Raw genomic sequence first — 20,373 nt, 5'->3', positions numbered from 1 at the left:
TTGCCACGATAAGTTTTAAGAAATGAAAACAGTTTTTTTGTTCTAATTTCCCTTTGGGATTTCAACTAACAGACATCACTTTTGCTGAGGCTTAATGAGTCTAAGTTACACTGCTAAGGAGGCAAAACAAACAAAGTGATTTTGGATGAAGTTTTCCCTCCTTGTTCCTTGTCCCTTCAAATTCCATCTCCTCACAAACTTCCGCATTTCATTTTCCTCTTTTGGCGCTTCACACTTCCATGCTACAAGCTGAGACTCCTTTATTTGTTTTCTTCCTATCAAAATGTACTTGTCTCTGTTCCAAGATTGTACTAGTTTATCTGAATGGATTCATTCTCTCCTCCAATGAATACATTATTGCTAAGAATTTTAGGCACTGTGGAAGGTTAGCAGGGAAAAAATACCCTTTCCACTAGCCAAGTAAACATATGTCTGAGAGTTGAGGAGCAGTAGGGCAGGCAAGTGGGGAGCCTGGATGGTTCTTAGCGTCTTTTAAATTATATTGAATATGCAGCTATATCATCCATCTAGACTGGTCCTTTTGGTCCAATAAAGACCTGGTTTGATCTATCTGAAATGATCCTCTTAATTTTAGTTTTCCTCACAACATTTGTACAAACTGACTTATATGACCCTAACCACCATCTTTATATTCTTCATTTTCTATTTTCTGTTTTGAACTACAAACTACACATTACCTAACACAGGATCTTTTAACAGTGATAACCTTTAATACGAGACTCAAAATAAATCCTAATAAAATTACAAATGATAAAACAGTCTTGGGATTATATAACATGTTTGTGGTCACATATGTAATGAGTGTTTTAGTTGAGAGGGAAATTGGTATGAGATGTGTTCAGAAAGGTGGGAGGGCAAGATCAGGAAGGTGTATGAGTTATGGAAAAGAGACAAGACTGGTCTTAGGATCCTTCATGGATTGTGAACTGAAAATTGAGGCCTCTGTCTGCTAAGAATAATTCGGAACTTTTAATCCTTAGCTGCATTACTTGAATTGGTCCACATCAAAATTCTAATAAAATATTCTTATTTCTATTCTGATCAGCTTTCCATTAACTCAAAGTTTTAAAAGTCATTTGCAATCTGATAATTTTGCTATGCATTTGGTGCAAACTCTTTCAAAACATTAATGAGGAAAGTATTATATATAACCAGTCCAAAACTGATTCCTGTGAGATTTATATTCCCAACTCCAGTGGACTTTCTTTCCTGATAAATATTACAGTCAATTTCTTCTGCGTCCTCACTAATTTATTTGAATGCATTACCTAAATCTGCCACCCCTTCTTAAGTCACCTCTTATTACCTGCTTTTTCTACTACTTTACTTGCAGAATTTGGTTGGAGGATATGCAGAAATGTCAGATTTAGTCAATTTCACAGTCATAATGTCCATCCTCAGTCAAACACCTTGCCAACTGAGAAATCAGTGGTTTCTCAACTCTCATCAACCTTTTTAGCATACTCCCTACAGTGGTTATTGAAAATCTCTCTTCTGATGATTTTATTTTTACCTTTATAGTAAAGTATGGACCAATTAACATATACCTTTTCTCCCTATTATTTCCATAAAAATGGAATTCTATTACAGTTGTCAATTTGCATTTTGAAAATTAGTCCACAGAAAATAATATTGTGAAATTCTGGACAATGTTCTTTAGGTTATAGTAAGTTTAAAGGTACAGGAAAATGTCTTCTATCATATTTCTATCATGAAAATTTATTTAAGATGAGCTGGGAAGATTTAAAACTTTTTTTCATGGATACTCAATTCTAGTAGTGAAATGTTCCACAATGTTGACAAATAAAATTCTGAAAAATAGGGAAATGTGTATAGTAAGTGTTACCAGTGGGAAGCAGTTAAGAAGTTCCATTAAAAATGATTGTGTGAATAAATTACAAGAGGTGATTTTTTCCTTGAAAAATGAAATACTTGTTTAGATGCTGAAAAGCATTCTCATGTGATATGAGGACATGTATAGCTTCTTATAGAAGCTAGAATACTTCAATGAGAAGATATTAAGGCATTTTCAGTTCTCCTAACTAATTGAGGAGGGTTGATTTTGGAGGATCTAATCAGTAAGATTAACATAACCAATCTGAAGGTCACAAGCATGTCTTCTACTCTCCCATTTCTTAGCTTTAATTTGTTCTAATTCTGTTGCTTGAAAAACTAGTCCTATCATTTACATGTACCTCAATTCTTTAAGATGCATCTTTAGGCTTTCTTATGCTTTATAAAACTTTTCACAATCTCTCCAGCACCATGACTGTTGTCTCCTGGCCCTTCAATTTCTATTTTGTACTGGTTATACAAAGATTCTGATATTTTATATTAGCATGCACCCTATGCATCACTCAATTTGCTACAGCACCCTTCCCATTGCTGAATGGACTGACTTATGAGTAGGGAGTGAAAAAAACTTACCAGTATACAAATAGACTGTGATATAATCTGTCTTTAAAATCAAACAAACACAAAACCCATCTTTCTTTTTGATTCCCTCTCTTCCTCCAGTTACTGACTTTTTGCTGAAATATCTCCTCAAGGAGTTGTCTATACCTTTCTCCTCCTATTCTCTTCTGAACTAATTTGAATCAGCCTTTGCCCCTACCACTTGACTAAATGCCTTTTATCAAATGACTCCACATGGCAAAATCCTGTGGATCCCTTCTCAGTCCTATCCTTTTGACCTCTCAATATGTCATGCATTTGTCAAAGTATTTATTCTCTTGGTCTTGAAATACCTCATTCTCATGGATTTTCCAAACTTGTGCCTCATTAGAAGGATCCCAGTCCTCTTTTATCACTAAATATTGAAGTTTCTTAGTGCCTAGCCCCTTGACATATATATTTCCAAATGAAACTAACTCTCTAGATGTTTCACCTGGTCCCAAGATTTACATATTACATACATTTACATATTACATCTACGTGCTGTGGATTCCAATTGTTTTTCTCCTTCCTGTACTCAGCCCTGGACTCCAGATTTATATATCTAGCTGTCAACTGACATACCTGCTTAGATATGTCTAGTAAGGCTCTCAAACAAAGTATTCAAACCAACAAAAACCCCTGTTACTTCTCTAATCTTCCATATCACATTAAGGACATCCAGTCACCCAATTGCTCAGAGTAATCATTGCTTCAGAGTAGGAAAAAAAGTATCCAAACTTGGAACTAAGGGAACTAAGACAGAAACAACACTGTACACACACAAAAACAGTTGCCAGTTACCATACCTTTTAATGCCATGCTTGAGCATTCCCTAAGAAGGCCTCCTAAGCCATTTGAATCTCTAGAGAAATGTGAAATTTCTAACTTAATATTTACTCTTATAAGTATGGTCCAAATATCTTATAACTTAAATTAGATGTTAATTTGAAAAAAAAACTGCTAAGAAGCAAATGATTACTATCTGATAGACAGAATAACCAACAGGTCATGGTTTTATTGACTCAGAGCACATTATTCAGTTTTGAATCAAATTTTGTAATCCTATTCCAGCATTTCTTTTTTTTTTTTTGTCAATGACTATACATGTGTGTACATAACGACATGAGTTTCTTGGATCATCTTTGGAACCAGCTTGTCATCCTGTTGGTTTTCTCACTAATGAGTTAATTAAAACTTCATCATTTACTATTTTTCTGATGATTATGTTTCAGTTTTGAGAATTATGTTTTGATAGTGTTGGAAGTCTCAATGACGATGCTCAACTGTACTCCTTACTTCAGCAGTGTTGGCCAAACAGGGTGTTTCATGAGGTCTCTCAGCCCAGGGATGTCTTTTCCTGGTGTCTAGATTTAATCTTAAAAGGCAACAGCATAGTTTTCTCTTTTCTGTCTTTTGACTCTGTTTTTCTATGTGTGTTTTGTTTATTTGTTTCTGGTTCTGGTCCTTGGCAAATTTGGCTCTGATTTTTCTTTGCTTGTGATTAATAATACATTCCCAACTCGTGGCAGCAACAATAGGGAATCTCTCTATGGATGAAATCTGTCAGATGGCAGACCAACAGATTTCAATTTATCAGGGATATATTGAGAGTTGGGTGGCGGATGACAGAAAATCTGGTTTGCTAGTCTTTTTGCATGTCGGTTTGTTTGCATACTACTAAAAACTTACATCACTCAAGAAAATGTCTTGTGCACACCAAGAGAAAAACAGTCCTTTACAGTCCAGGCTTAGGTTTACACATTAATTTTAACCCTGTGGCTAAGTGGTAACGCTAAAGCAGCTAGTTCTCCTTAAATCTCTCACTGTGTGTGCACCCAGCAGACAAATATTAGATCTCAAGGCATCTTAACTTTAATAGAGCTCCTGTTATGATTGATCTATGTATTATAGATCATTACATTATTATTACATAATAAGTGCTTACGTAATTCTAACATAGAGAACTAAAGAATCCCCAGGGCAGAAAGAAACTGAATTTTTAATACTTTGAATACTGCTAGCCTTTTAAGAAAAATTCATTCTCAAGAAATTGCTAAGTCAGAACAATTTTAACTTAAGAATCTAAATCCACAAACAAAATGAATCTTTGGAGATATCAACGTAGTGTGATAATTTTGTCTTAACAACAGCTTTATGAAAACCACAATGAGATTTCTACTTCACATGTACTGGGATGGCTATAATAAAAAAGAGACAATAACAAGTGTTGACGAGAATCTAGAGAAATTGGAGCCCTCAAAATTGCTGGTGGGAATGTAAAATGATGTAACTGCTTTAGAAAACACTTTGGCAGTTCAGTTAAACTTAAAATATAGAGTAACTTAGAGTTACCATCTGAACCAGCAATTCCATTCCTAGGTATATACATAAGAGAATTGAAAACATATATCCACACAAACTCTTACATATGAATATTCATACCAACACTATTCATAACTGTCAAAAATGGAAACAATCCAAATGTCCAACAACTGATGAATGGAGAAACAAAATGTGGTATATCTATACAATGGAATATTGTCAACCATAAAAAGAAATGAAATACTGATTGATGTTACAACATGGATGAAGTTGAAAACATTATACTATATGAAAGAAGCCAGTTATAAAAGCCTACATATTGTATGATTCCATTTAAATGAAATATCTAATTGTCCAATCCATAAAGACAGATAGATTAGTGGTTGCTAGGGGCTAGTGAAGAGGAAATTGGGAGTGACTGCTAATGGGTTTTGGGTTTATTTGAAGGATGATAAAAAAAATTTCTGGAATTAGATAGTGGTGATGGTTGCACAATGTAGTGAATACACTAAAAACCACAGATTTGTACACTTTAAAAGAATGAATTTTACAGTATGTGAATCATAGCTCAATTTTTTAAAAAAGACTTTTATGTCTCCTTCCAGATTTTATAAGTGGTAGGTAACATATGCAAACAATTTTATTTTTTAAGATTTAGCTTGGTTTTCTCATGGAAGAACAAATTATTCCAGAATTCCTAAACTTCCCATACTGGTTTTACTTAATGTACATGCTAACATTTATTCCAATAATGTTTAAGGTTATGAAAAATGAAAATGATATAATTAAATCAACCTATAATTCTGAAAAAAACTCTATATCAACAATAATTAAGATGGTTGAAATATCAGCTTAAACATAATTTCCAATGGAACTTTAATTTTAAGACCTAGTATTAATATTAAATTTAATTAGTTAATAAAAATACTTGAATATAAGGACAATTTCTAAGTAAGTTAGGATGTAAAAACTTGGTTAATAGTCAAGAAAAAATATACATATATATGAATATTTGAAAGATGTCTCTAACTTTTATATGTTATAGAGTGGCTTTACATTTGGATGATGTAAAGGTTAATTCTCATTTTTGCAACTCTGAGAAAATGTCCAAGGGAGATGTTGGGTGTAGGATGTTTTATTATGTGTTCTGTCTAACCTACTGGGCAGCTAAACTGCATGCATGCACAGCCTGTTATGCTTGATTATCTACCTCTGAGTTTTGACCATGAAATAGAAGCTTATGTTAAAAATTGTTATTAATATGGGTAGTTGATTTCTAAACTAAAAACAACAGTGACAAACATATATAAATACATATTCAAGATATGGAATGGAAGTATTTTTCTTTATCAAAGAAAAAGGTAGAAATTGTTTCCTATAGTAAAATACCTGAAATGTGAATGAAGATAGTAAAAGAACTTGGGTGATTACATTAAAGTACAAAAAGTTTGAAGAAATGTGAATTATCTACCCCAGTTCATTGTAGCTATCAATAGTAAGTCTGAAGAACGATTACAATTAAATTATACCTTTCTAACTGGCTATATTTGATGGAAATTCTCATAATTTAATAAGAAAGGTCTGTGAATCTTTTACTGATAAATATATTAATGCAAGATTGAAATTTGGTTTCTCTTAGAGTGACTAATTGATCTTAGAATATTTAGTTGAGAACAGATTTCATTCAATCAGGAATGGTGAGATAGCCATTAAGTAACAGGAGTTCCTTATGTACAACCAACACTTAAAAAGCATGTGCATGAAACTGATCTGGTATTTCTTCTATGCACAGGATCTACTAGTAGTAGAGAAGGCCATAACCCAAACTTTAGCAGATTTTAGGGGACCTCATTCTGGTAGGTACTGAAGGCAAAGCCTGGTGGTAATAACACTTTGGCTCACATTGTAAATTACACATATGATTTGGTATGATATAATTAGGCATAAATGGCAAAGGTGGTAAAAAATCTACATAAATTCAACCAAATCAAATATTCTATCAATATTGATACATCATTATTTTTTTAAAGAAGCTTTGCTTAGATTTGCCATTTCTTGCATTTTTAAGATTTTTTAAAATTTTTATGGATACATAATAGCTGTAAATATTTATGGAGTACTTGTGATGTTTTAAAACAGGCATACAGTGTGTAGTAATCAGAGTAACTGGGGTATCCATCACTTCAAGCATTTTTCATTTCTTTGTGTTGGGAACATTCCAACTCTATTCGTTTAGTTATTTAAAAATACAAAATAAATTATTAATAACTATAGTCACTCTTTTGTGCTACTGACTACTACATCTTATTCATTTCATCTAACTATATTTTTGTACCCATTAACTATCCCCTCTTTATCTTCTCCTTTCCATTACGCTTCCCACCCTCTGGTAACAATCATTCTACTCTCTATCTCCATGAGATCAATTTATATAATTTATAAGAAGGAAAAAATACTACTTAAACTGTGACATGCCATCATGTACTGATTGCAGAGATGATAAAATACAAACAAGGAATGCACACAGAATCAATTAAGTTATGGTAATAGACAAGAAACGCATTTCAAACAAGAATTTTAAAAAACTTGATAAAATTAAAACATCATGAGCTCACTTTCCCTAACATAGACTAAAAAGACTTTGTAAATTGCCCTCAAAGTATGGGTGGGGGGGAAGTATAAAAATAAAAAAAAGATTTTGTTATCTCTAGATATACACAAGTGATGGCTCATAAGACAATCAAATCTGAACTTTTAGTTGCCTGAGTTTGGTTCATTATTCCAATGTAAGGTGGCTGGAAGAAAATTTTGGAATAGGATAAAAAGATAAGGGTGTAAAAAATCTTTCAGAAAGTGAGGATGCTTTCAGAAAAAAACATGAGGGACTATGTAAAGATGGTCTCCACTCTTAAATTAACGACAAACGGACTGAAAGACAATTGTAATCAATTTTTTTCAACCCACCTGTTGGCCATAGTTTGAGCAACCTGATCTGAGTTGTAAAACCTTTTGGCATAAAGTTGTTCATAATATCTTTTAAGTATCTGTATAACCTGTATTGATATCTTCCTTTCTTCTTTCTACAATGTTGTAACTTATATTTAGTCTATTTACTTTTGATGCAATTACTGACATAGCTGGAGTTAAGTCTACCACTTATAGTTTATTTTTAATAATCTCATTTGTTTTTTTACTTCTCCTTTTTGCCTAACAAGTTTAATTAGGTATTTTTATTACTCCACATTTCTCCACTATTAGCATCTGAGTTGTGCATTCTTCTATTATGCTATTAGTGTCTACCTTAAAGATTAAGACATGCACCTTAACTTATTAAAATCACCCTTAAGTTAGAAATTTTACCACTTTCAAAATAATGCAAGAACTGTACAACAGCTTAATTCCATTTGCTCCCCTCCCACTTCTCATCCAGGTATTTTATATATTTTTGCTTTTACGTATGTTTTAACTACCACAAGATGTTATCATTATTACTTCTTTCCAGTATTCTTTATTCTATCTCAAGTTTAGTGCTTCCAATTGGACACACTTTTTTCAACATGAAGAATTCCCATTAGTATTTTTTGTAGTGCAAATCTGCTGGTGATGAATTCTTAGTTGTTTTATCTATCTATCTACCTATCTTATCTGTGCATTCATTTATTTTCCTAAAGATATTCTTGCTGGGCAATATTTATGCTATTTATTAAGCATAAAATTATAAGTTGGAAGTTTTCATTTTTTCCTTTCAGCATTCTTTCTTTTGGTCATTCTACTGACTTTTGGGGTTGCATAATTTGTTGAAATTTTAGCCAAAATCCTTGCCTTGCTTCCCTGAATATTTTTTTTACCCTGAGACTGTTTTAATAAATATTTTTTCTTTAGTTTTCTGTACTTTGATTGTGATATTGCTAGATTTTTTCCTCTTCATATACTGTTGGGATGTAAAGATTTTGGATTTGTAATTTGATGTCTTTTATAACTTTTGGAAAATTCTAAGCTTGTGTCTCAGTATTCAGGTATTGCTTCTGCCATTTCCTCTCCTTCTGAGACTCCAAATCATATGTTCACTGGACCTTTTCATCACATTCCACATGTTTCCTATGTTCTCCTCCAGTATCTCTCTTTCTTTTCTCTCTGGGCATCGATTCACATACTTTCTACCAACCAGCTCACTAATCCTTGGTTTTGCTGTTTTTGATATGCCACTGATTTTTTTGATGTTCTTTTAGTTTTTTTGATATTCTTTTAGTTTTACAAAATGGGGTCTTCTCTGGTTCCATACAAAGAGGAATTGTCATTTAATTGTTAAAATTGATTCCAGGTCTCTGCTAAACACATCTGCTCTCCTTTGGTTTCTTGAACATATTAATCAAGTCTCTATTTGCTAACTCTTTTCTTAGTGTTTAGTAAGGTAGTCCTTTTTTCCTTTTTAAGTTTGACTCATAAATTTTAATTAAATGTCTAATATTGTGGATGAAAACCTGTAGAGGCTCTGGATGATGTTATTTTCCTCCAAAAAGGGCAAAATTTTCTTTTGATTGACAGAAAGATTTCATCTTTTTCCTGTATAGAGTTGGGTTTAAAGCTTTGCCAATACTCATAGACTGTAATGGCTATTTGTAGAGTTTGGTCCTTCTGAGGCACGTGCAAGAAATCAAAGGTGCTTATCAGACCCCTCTAACTTTGGGAACTTGAAGTCAAATTCATCTCCCCAGCACTGGGCAGCTGCTAGAAGCTATGCTTGGCTTGTTAGCCTTTCAGCTGCTGCTTTTTGTTTGCTGTCTTGGAATCTTCCCTGTGCATGCACAGCTCACTAGTCAACAAATTAGGAAAATCTGTAGCAAATTTTGAAGCCTTCCATCCATAATTTTCTGCTTCTCTGTTGGTTTCTGAACTATGACATCTATTTTCTCAGTCTAGTAAGACCACTGTTCTCTACTTTGGCTCTATATCCTATGTCACCAATTTGGAAAGTACCTTCAGAGGAAACCAGGGTAAATTTATCTCTTACTTTGTGTTCTTCCCCTCTTTCGAAGATTGAAGCTCCTCAAATTTCTGCCTGCTCTGTTGCTCCCAAATGCCTTCCAATGGTTTTGCTGTTCATTATTTGTTCTTGTTTACCTTTTATAGATTTATATGTGGGAAAGTTAGTGTGATACAAGCTATATTGTCATGCCTGGAACTATGACCATGTCATATTATTGCTTATTTTTGAATAAAGGTAGAATTATACAGACCAGTTATGTTGTTATCAAAATCTTCACAGGCTTAGTAAAGAAGAGTATGTTAAAATTGTGCTATAGCAGTTTACTTCTTTGTGAATTATACTGAATAGCTTTTGCCACAGTGATTCCTGTATGCAGTCCCCTAGTACTCTGCATCTCCCATAGAATGGCAGACCTGTGATGCTCCTCCTCTGTGTTGATGTCATCTGCTACTCTAGGGTGTAAAAATATTGTCTCAAGGTGTTCCAGGGCTAAACATTTCCCTTGTCCTCACAGATTCTAGATGGGAATTTTGGTTAGGCTTTTTAAGGTTATGCCATTTATTTTAGAGAACTCTACATTCTATTCAATAGCTGAATAAATCAGAATCTACTCTTGGCATTTCCCCTCATTTTGGTCCAGATTTCACTGAATTTGAAAGCTGTTTCCTACAGTTTATAATTTAGGGATGTGGTTGTCTCCTAGTTTCATGTTAGAAGAAGTTTTTAGTCTTTTTTTATAAAATTAGAAAGGAGTAAAGTCATCTGTTCTCTGTAATCTTTTTTTTTGTTTTTTTTTGAGACAGAGTGTCGCTTTGTTGCCCTGGCTAGAGTGAGTGCCATGGCGTCAGCCTAGCTCACAGCAACCTCAAACTCCTGGGCTTAAGCGATCCTACTGCCTCAGCCTCCCGGGTAGCTGGGACTACAGGCATGCGCCACCATGCCCGGCTAATTTTTTTATTCTATATATATTTTAGTTGGCCAGATAATTTCTTTCTATTTTTAGTAGAGACGGGGTCTCGCTCTTGCTCAGGCTGGTCTGGAACTCCTGACCTCGAGCGATCCACCCGCCTTGGCCTCCCAGAGTGCTAGGATTACAGGCGTGAGCCACCGTGCCCGGCCCTGTTCTCTGTAATCTTAAAGCTGTGATCAACAGGTCTCTTTGAGAAGTAACATCAATAGGACTTGATAACTCATTTGAACACGCATTCTCAATGGGAGCGATATTGCCCCTAGAGGGGGATAACTGATTCTTGGTGAAGGTAGAGGGAACAATAAAATATTAAAAATAATACCATGGTTAATGGCCCTCCATAGAGTCACACTATATATAAACAGATACAGTGTATCTGTGGAATTAAAATTTCATGTCGGGAGGGCGATTAGGAAAAGAATATCTAAAAGATCATATGGGGGTAAAAATGAAAAATAAGATTGAGAAACACTGCACTCGAAGAGGGACTGGGGAGAGTCAAAAATTAGGATTGCTTCCAGTTTTTTAATTTGGGAATTGGGTGGATAATAGTGTGGAAACTATTATTGTTCTGTTCAAAACTAAACAAACCAATTATGTTTTCATATTTATGCCAAGAAGTGTTGTTTTAGGTGTCTTAATGACTACAAATAGCCAGTTAAAAATATATATCCTCATGTATTTCCAATCTATTATAAATGCAATTATATATATATATATATATATATATACACACACACACACAATTATAATCAATTTATTCAACCCACCTGTTGGCCACAGTTTGATCATCCTGATCTGAGTTGTAAAACCTATTGGTATAAAGTTGTTCATAATATCATTTAAATATCTGTATAGCTTGTATTGAGTTCTTCTTTTTTTCATTCTACAATATTGAAACTTATATTTAGTACATATACTTTTTTACTGCAATTGCTTTATTTTATTTTTAATTATTATAGGTATATAATAGTTGTGTATTTTTATAGAGTACATGTGATGTTTTGACACAGGAATACAATATGAATTAATCAGAGTAATTGGGGTATGCATAACCTCAGGCATTTAACATTTTTTTGTGTTAGAACATTCCAATTCTACTCTTTTAGTTATTTCAAAGTAAACCCTAACTTATTGTTGATTATAGTCCACTTAGTTTTGATGCAATTACACACACACACATACTCTTCAATAAAAGCTGGTGTATAATATTCAGTGAACATCAAAACACGAGGGCATTTCAAGGTCTGTGCTTTCTTTGTTCATTATACTGCATATGTACTATGTGTTCGATTAGCAAATATTAATTAATCCACACTTGGTTATCATGGCTATGCTTTAAGACAGCTTATTTGAAATCAAGGTAATCATACATTAAAATGAGTAAAGAAACATAGCTTTAAAGGATGACTTTCTAAATAAATAAAAAAGGTAAAGTGAAAACACTTTAAATTTGACATATATCAAGAGTAGTATAAAGTCTGTTAACCATGCAAACTGAAGCAACGAACTTGGAAATAAGATATATTCCTCTGGGCAATCTCTATTATGCTTTGTAAAGCTAAAAAGCAATAACAAGTATTTCATCTACCTCATATACTAAGTGTATAATTAATAAACAAAATATATAGCAGAAAAACAGACGAACTAAGACCAAAATAGACCAGTGTGTTCCTTTTCTTTGAAATTGCAGTTTTTTCTTAGCATACTATCCTGAAGACTCACTACATATTTCATAATCTTTCACCCAAATTATGGCACTACCTTCATTCAAAAATATTTAATTACTAGAGAATTAGAACAAGATCTCATATTTAATTTTTCCTTGGAAATCATAGCAGTAGGATTTATTGTGCCACATATTTTGATTTACATTATGCTTTTTAAAGCAGCAGTACCCCTCTTCCTTTAAAATAAACTATTTCATAGACCTTCAATATACAAAACAAATACTAGTAGAACTGCTTTAGTTGAAGCTGCTGGCGTACTGCAATCTAAGTATTTGCCTCATCCTTTAGTTTTTTTCCCGCTCCATGGACAGTTTTTTTCCCAGCTATAATGCAACTCCTGGACACAACAACATTCATTAGAACACAAGCACTCCATAGGCACAACTTTGAAAACTGAACTCCAAAAACTCTAATAAAACTGAACTCCTCAAGAGTGAAAGACAATACTTAAATTCATCCAACGCACCATGCAGGAAAGTAAAAGTAAATATTAGTAATCAAAATCCAAATTCTGAAAGCTGTTGTGCCATATTATATGGTAGCAATCAGGTCCCTAAGACTTTTAAAGATAACTTTTAAAAGTATAAAGTAACTCATCTAATACTTCATACCATTTAAGCAGAAACTGAGTTATATAGCATAATGCTATACTTTCAAAGCATTCTAAAATACACTATTGTATTTTATTCTCACAGTCCTGTGAGGTAGGAGTGGCAGGAATAATTCTCATCTGTCAGTTATACACATATTATGATTACATATATATTAAAATCTACTTAAAGCCATAGAGCTAGGGATCATGTTTTTTTTTTTTTTTTTGCACCAGATATTTAGTATTTAGTACCTGCACATAAGCAGGACCCAGCAAATGACCGGTGAATGAGTAAATGAATGAACATGTGACTAAACAGAAAAATAAATCAAGGTCTATAGAAGTTGTACACTTGCTGAAGCTCTCAATATTGGCTAGTAACAGTATCAAGCCATAGCCGACTAAACCAGATTGGCATCTGAGTCCAAAGCAGTCTCTAAGGGCCGGCTGGCAGCCCTCAAACTCTGATTGCAGGATGTCCTTTATTTAATGATCACTAACCACTCCCTTAATCTCATGACCACTCCATTCTTCCCCCTGAAATTCCAATATCCTCTGAGTCACCAGAATCTCTTCCTCAGGTTGAGCTGTATCTGCCTTTATTTACCCTCATATTAGTTCCCCATTTCCCAGCTTCCATTCTACCTCATGACTCAAATAGTCCTGTCTCTGTTAACAGCTCTCTTCCTTCCCGAGAGTTTTCCAGTCCTCAGCTCCCTTCACCTTCTCCCTCTATGTCCCTGATTATTATGTTCTTAAGTACCTTAGATCTTACTTCTGGTTCAAGATCCAACTCTTTGCTCTGTCCTTGAATTTTACCTTTAACTTGGCATAAAGTCTCTAGAGTTGTGATTCTTTTTACTTTTCACACCTACAAATTTTTCCTCATTAATTAATTTCTTTTAAAGCATTATCCTTTTAAAGTGATTAAATTTTTTAAAAATCAGGAAAATAGTAACACATCAAATATGAACTTTTATTTCTGGAAATGTGGTCGATGATATATTCTGAAAACTCCTTTCACTTCCAAATGCCTAGAGATGCTGGGAAAATTAAAACAAATACCTGTTAAAATACAAACTCGAGCTCACAAAAAAGAAAGGCACATCTCCTTAACCAAAAGACCAGAAGGGAAAAGAAAACAGGTTCATAAGTGGATGATGAATGTTTTGGAAGGTTTCACAGATGAGAAATTTAGAGCCTTGGGTCCAGGCCCAGTGAGGAATTAGAAATAAAATCCCCATGAGCCATGACTCTCAATGAATGAAAACTAATTTTAAAAAGCTTGTGTTCTCATATAAGACAAAGTAGCCTTCCAAACAAAAAATATCTCTTTTAGGCATAAAGAGATTTACTACCTAATTATAAAAGAGTTAAATCACCAGGAAGATAAAAGAATTCTGAACCTGAGCCTGATTAAATAATCTCATCAAAGAAAAAATGGACAGAATAATAAGTTGACAAATTCTCATCAAAATTGGAGGGATTTTAACTGAGCATTCTGAGTAATAACAAATTGACAGGTAAAATATTAGTAATGTAACAGAAGTTTTGAACAGTGTGAATAATAAACTTCAAGTATTGGCTATATGGATAACTCTAACTTAACATTTAGAGATACACATTCTTGTCAAACCACATGTGTAATATTTACAAAATGACCAACAATTACACCATAAATCAAACTTCAAAAATGTTCAAATAATCAGAACCAAAAAAACCATACTCTGACCACACTACCATTAAGGCAATTAAGCTAAAAATACATAAAAAATTATAAAAAATACTCCAGACATTTGTAAATTTAAAAATTACTTCTAAGTAACTAGTGAATGAAAGAAATAAAAATGTGATGAAATTTAAACATACTTAAAATGAAACAAAAATGAACATATTAAAACCAAAATTAGTGGGACAGAGATAAAGTAGCATTTACAGAAAAATGTGAGACTTAAATGATAATATGGTATTAGAAAAATAGAAAAACTACTCTTATTCCTATGAAAGAGCACTATGTAGAAAATATAAAGAAAAAAGATACTGTCCATGACAGTATCAAAAATATGTGGTATGTATGACCATATCTACAACAGCTATGCATAAACTGTATAGAGAAAATTCTAAAACTTCACTGAAATATATGAAAAAATATCATTTGAGTCATACAATGTTGGAAGACTCAATTTTCTAAAGATGCTGATTCCTCCTAAATCAATTTATACTTTTAATATAGTTACAAATCAAGCATTTATTTTGGAGAACTTAATACCCTTATTCTAAAATTAATATGTAAGAACAAAGGACAAAAACACCCATGATACTCCTGATAAAGAATAAAGATGAGATGGGGGAACTTGTACTACTATGGTATGTATTATGAGTTATATCAATAAGCTGGATTAATTATGATACAGTAGTATTGGTACAGGAATAGACACTAGATCCATGAAATGTAGGCTAGAATAGGCTTAGAAGTTTTAAAGACTTGACAAAGGACAGAGCTAGCATTCAGATCAGTGGCAGATTGGGGCTGAAATATGGAGATGGGATTGGGTCAGGAGGTCAAAGGGATTCAGCTATAATGGTAATATTTGACTTTTTAAGCTTGTTGGTATGTACATGAGCATTTATTATTATTTATATCCTTTGTGTGATCTACATATTGTGCTATAATTACAATAGAAAGTTTAGGTTAGATGGAGGAAAGTGTTTTGGAGCTGGGCTGGCAGGCTCTCAATTATGGCTTTGCCACTTAGTGGCCATGTGAATTCAATAAAGGTCGCTTCACTTTTCTCTTTTTCTGTAAAATGAGACTACTAACAATTACATGATAGGGCTGTTTAGCAATAATGATATTGCATGTAAGCCACCTATCAGAATACCTGGTACACATAAAAGATACTTAATAAATCACAATATTTGTAATAAATTTAAAAATATGATAGCATAGGTGTTACAGAGTTATAGCAAAATTTGTGAAAGTGACACGTGAAATAGGTGAAGTTTAGGAAGCATTGGTTCAGAGTGAAAGGGTATTGTATCCATTCCAAATAATAGTTTAATTGTTGCAGAAGTACAGAATTTGCCCAAAGAATAGGTATTTAATGTTGAAAGCCAGAGTTAATGCCTGGGGGCCATTAAAACGATTAGTTACCAATCCACATAATACTGACTGCTATGTTTGTAATCAGCAGTTGGTTCTCCACTATGCAAATATAAACATATAATGACACATTTATAGCACATGAGGACTTCCTCAAGGCCACCTATTTGATCCTTTGCCTTTGATGTGTTGCAATTACCACAAGACAAGTTATATTAAGGATGTTTAAGGCTGTATTAGTTATTAAATGGCAAAATGACTGGTTTAAAAAAAGGACCTCAAATTGTTACCCCCAAAATCTAATTCAATTATAACAAAGGAAATAAAGCTACAGGGATTTCTACAAATAATGAAATGTTACAATGTACTTTTAAAATTCCATAAACAACATTGTATAGTTATTTTCCCCAAAAGGGAGTAGTCCCTAAGATCTAATCACAAATGATCTTTGCCACAGATAAACCCACCCAGTAATATAACATATTCCTGCTTTGTATTAAAATTTAAAAACTTCATTATAAATGACCATTTTCATTGTCTATTATACATAAGCATTTATCTTATATGTCACTGAGTTTCCTAGAATTTAACTAAACATATATTAGTAAATCTATAGTAAACATAGCACAAGGTAAAAACAAAGCATGTTGGAAATGTCTCAAATTGAATTAGTGCTGCTTCACATCAAACTGCAGTCTCAAATGGTTTGCAAGGCAGGACCTAACCAGGAAAAGCTACTCACATGTCTCAAGGTGAGTTGGCTATTATCAAAACTGTTGTGTTACTTATATTTGTAGCTGAAGCAGTATTTTCATTAAGTCATGAATATGACAATGGTATAACAATTTATATATGGTATGGTGATTGTTTTAGTCAAATAATGTATTAGTAAGTGTGATGTAGTGATATATAAATGTATTTTCCATAGAGTCTTTTTAAAAGGCACATGTCACATTCTTCGCATCTCTTTACAGCTTTAATCTGTTCATGGGAAATAATTGTGGCAATAGTTCATTGACTTTAAACTATTAAAACCAAGAAGATGCTGTCAAAGAAGACTCTAGAAGGTCACTAAAATAGATTTTTTTCTCATATAGTCAGTACTTTTCACTGTGTTCAGATTTATCTGTCCTTGTCATCTAATTTCCATGATACTTTCTTCTCTCTTTTTTTAGTGCTTTTGTAGATCTCAGTAAACTTTGTTTTTCCGTAGTATGATATGCAGGCATGTAAAATTAGCTGTGGGTAGCTAAAATAAAAATACTACCTCTTGATTACATCTGATGTAAACAGGCATAGTAATTGGTGACTATATAAAAGTTTCATTAGTTTATTTTGAGCTATTACAAAAGCAAATAATTTTTCATTTCAGTACTTTCATATGCTATCACAAAACATCCAAAGATTATTTTTAAATTTTCTCTTACTGAACTGAAGAATTATTGTGAAATAAGGGGCATTTGAAATTATTCTCTGTAATATTTTTCAAACATAATTGTAATTTCAAGAATGATTTTCCAGAAGATATCAACTTACATTGTTATTCTCAATCACAATCTAAAATATCAAATAATTCAACCTATACTGTTTTAAAATCCCCAAATAAATATAAGAACATTTCCTTCAGTATAAGCTTATTGATTATTATGCCTACTGACATCACATGCCAAATTTTAGTAAATGTATAGTTGCAAGGTTACTATTTGCCTACAGGATAACTTCTCTTAAGAAACCTCTCATATCTTTCAAATTATGAATGTGGAAAATAATAATTGATTTTAATAACAAAAAAAATGATAACATTCTTTGTGAAGGGGATGATAGAAGAGACCAAAAACTATTTGCATCCATTTTTTCTTCAAATATGTTTACTAAAATCCACTTAGCTATAGAAAGTCAACTTTGGTAAACCCAGGAGAACATATGTTATAAAATTAAATGCTGTTGAAAAAATGTTGGTTTTGACAAAGCTTCTAAAATTATATAATATCTGAGAGCAATTTTAGAATGACATTCACACTGCTTTAAAGCTTGATTTCGTATAAAATACCTGAAATTTGTCTGCCTGAAAAGAAACAGATATATGACAAAGAAGGAGGTATGTTCAGAGCTATTCCATGAAAACAGCTCCTTTTTGGAGTGAACATCTTCATTAGATATAAAAACAAACATAGAGAAGTAAGAAATATAAAATGATTTTTTCTGGCTTCTATTATATGTAAATTTTATTATCAATTATGCCACATCTACTAATATGTACTGTGCATATTTTGTATTTGGATGCAAAGACATTCTTTGAGGATACTGAAGCCAATATTAAATTCAAACTCTAAGGCACATGCAGAACAAATCTGAAAAACTAAGGACCTCGTATCTTTGTCAATGTTTATTATTTTGAAGTACTAAGTATTGATTTTGTATTGTGAGAATCATCCCCAAGTTTGTGAATATGACACAAGTTTTTGGAATAACTCTGAATGCATTACATCTACAAAAAGTTATTTACTTTAATACAAACATTATAGTGTATTTTCTTTTTCTACAATAGCTTTCGTATCTACTTAAACTTTGGAAACATAAGATATATTTTAGATCATCTTGAGTGAACTATTCAGTCAATCCAGAGAGAAAACCAGGTAAACCACTTCAAGTTGAGTAGCCTGCCCTGGGTGGCGGCATCCAGAAGGGATGCCAAGTTTCAATTCATATAGAGCTCCTGTGTCATCATTAGTGGCAGCCTTGAGTGGACAAGATATTTGTTGTAGAATCATTGTTATCCCAAACACAAAATATTCAAGATATGGCCCATGAATCCTTAATACTCTTTGAAAATAATCTTTTTTTACAGATTGACCATCCATATATATTTATATTTTTCAACGTACGCATGTCTTGCACTTAATTTTATTTGCCCCCAAATAGGCTTTTCGAAGTGAATTTGATAGCTTTTTATCTTTTAGGCAGAAGAGTTGTGCTAATTATTTAAAAGATTTTTTCCCAAAATGTACTCAAGAACTATGCAAAATACTAATAGATGCCCCTATGAAAAAAATTCCAGAATGAAATAAATTCTGTATATATTGAAATAAAGATAAACAAGTTGTTCAATGAGAGAACCTCTCAAAACCTTTAAAACAATAATAATGTGTACGTGAATCACTAAGAAGAAAATGTAGCAAGCAGTGTTTGGGAAACATTGATATTTTAAACAACTACATACATTTTATATAATAAGGATAATATTTTATATAATAAAGATAAGATTATGTCATATGGTTTCTTTTTACAGTCCTTCATGAGAATACCAGGTACTTGGTTGGCTTTTAGGGCATTAGACGTTGTCTTTGTGGAATGCTTTAATGTATTCCAAATCCTTTTTTGACTTTAAAAGAAAGTTTATTCAAAGCAATGTATAATAAAGCATTTCTTGTGTCATAGAGTAATTTGAGTGAAGACATATACAGGGAACCAAAACATAAAAATAGGTTTTAAACTCTTAAATAGATTATAATATCCTTGAGTATGTGGCCTAAGTATTATACTTTAATTTAGTTTTACAAAATAATGAAGTCCTCACACATGACAGGAACTAAAAAATGTGCTGCTTATTGTTACTTAAACATAAATATATTCTATAATAATTGATAAGTCTTGTTCATCTTTTAATCATGAACTTGAATAAATAGAAGTATAAAATTTATGCAGATGTTAGTCACTAAGAAAATAAAGAAATAAAAAAACAATAATATGCTGAGAACAACCATTCTTCACAGTGTTAGCTATGGAGGGCAGAAGATATTTGGAGCTGAAGAGCCTCCAATCCTTGCTTCACACCAGCTAGACACAGCATTTTGATGATTTTATACTGTTGACATTTTGGGGTTTTTTCCCCATTTTTTTCATTTGAAATCATTCTCTCTGAGGTTATTGCCACAAGATTGATGATGGAAGCCAAACAACTCTGTGATATGTATGTGTGCGTGTGTTTGTGTGTGTGTGTGTGTGCATGTGTGCATGTGCATCTATGAGGATATGCAGGGAGAATGATGTATATGAAAGCATGGCTACCTTGTGAGTGTCAGAAGACTTATCTCTTCTCACACCTCATTTTTTCTCTCTATTCTTCCTAATTATTCTAAGAAGATCAAATGTGTACCACATATGGGGAATCACTGACATAAAGTATGGGATTATAAGAAAAGTAGCTCTTCG

At 32.7% G+C, this 20,373-nt stretch overlaps 1 protein-coding gene across 50 annotated transcripts in view; it reads right to left on the bottom strand.

Moving 5' to 3' along the window:
* RIMS1 (regulating synaptic membrane exocytosis 1) overlaps nucleotides 1-20,373 on the bottom strand; it is a 462,299-nt gene that overhangs the window by 64,123 nt on the left and 377,803 nt on the right. The window lies entirely within an intron of this gene.

This window comes from Lemur catta, chromosome 2 (genome assembly GCF_020740605.2).
Source record: "Lemur catta isolate mLemCat1 chromosome 2, mLemCat1.pri, whole genome shotgun sequence".
In the NCBI taxonomy this organism is placed as follows: domain Eukaryota; kingdom Metazoa; phylum Chordata; class Mammalia; order Primates; family Lemuridae; genus Lemur; species Lemur catta.
The sequence above is the reverse complement of the archived record's forward strand: the minus strand, read 5'-3'. Positions and strand labels throughout refer to the sequence as shown.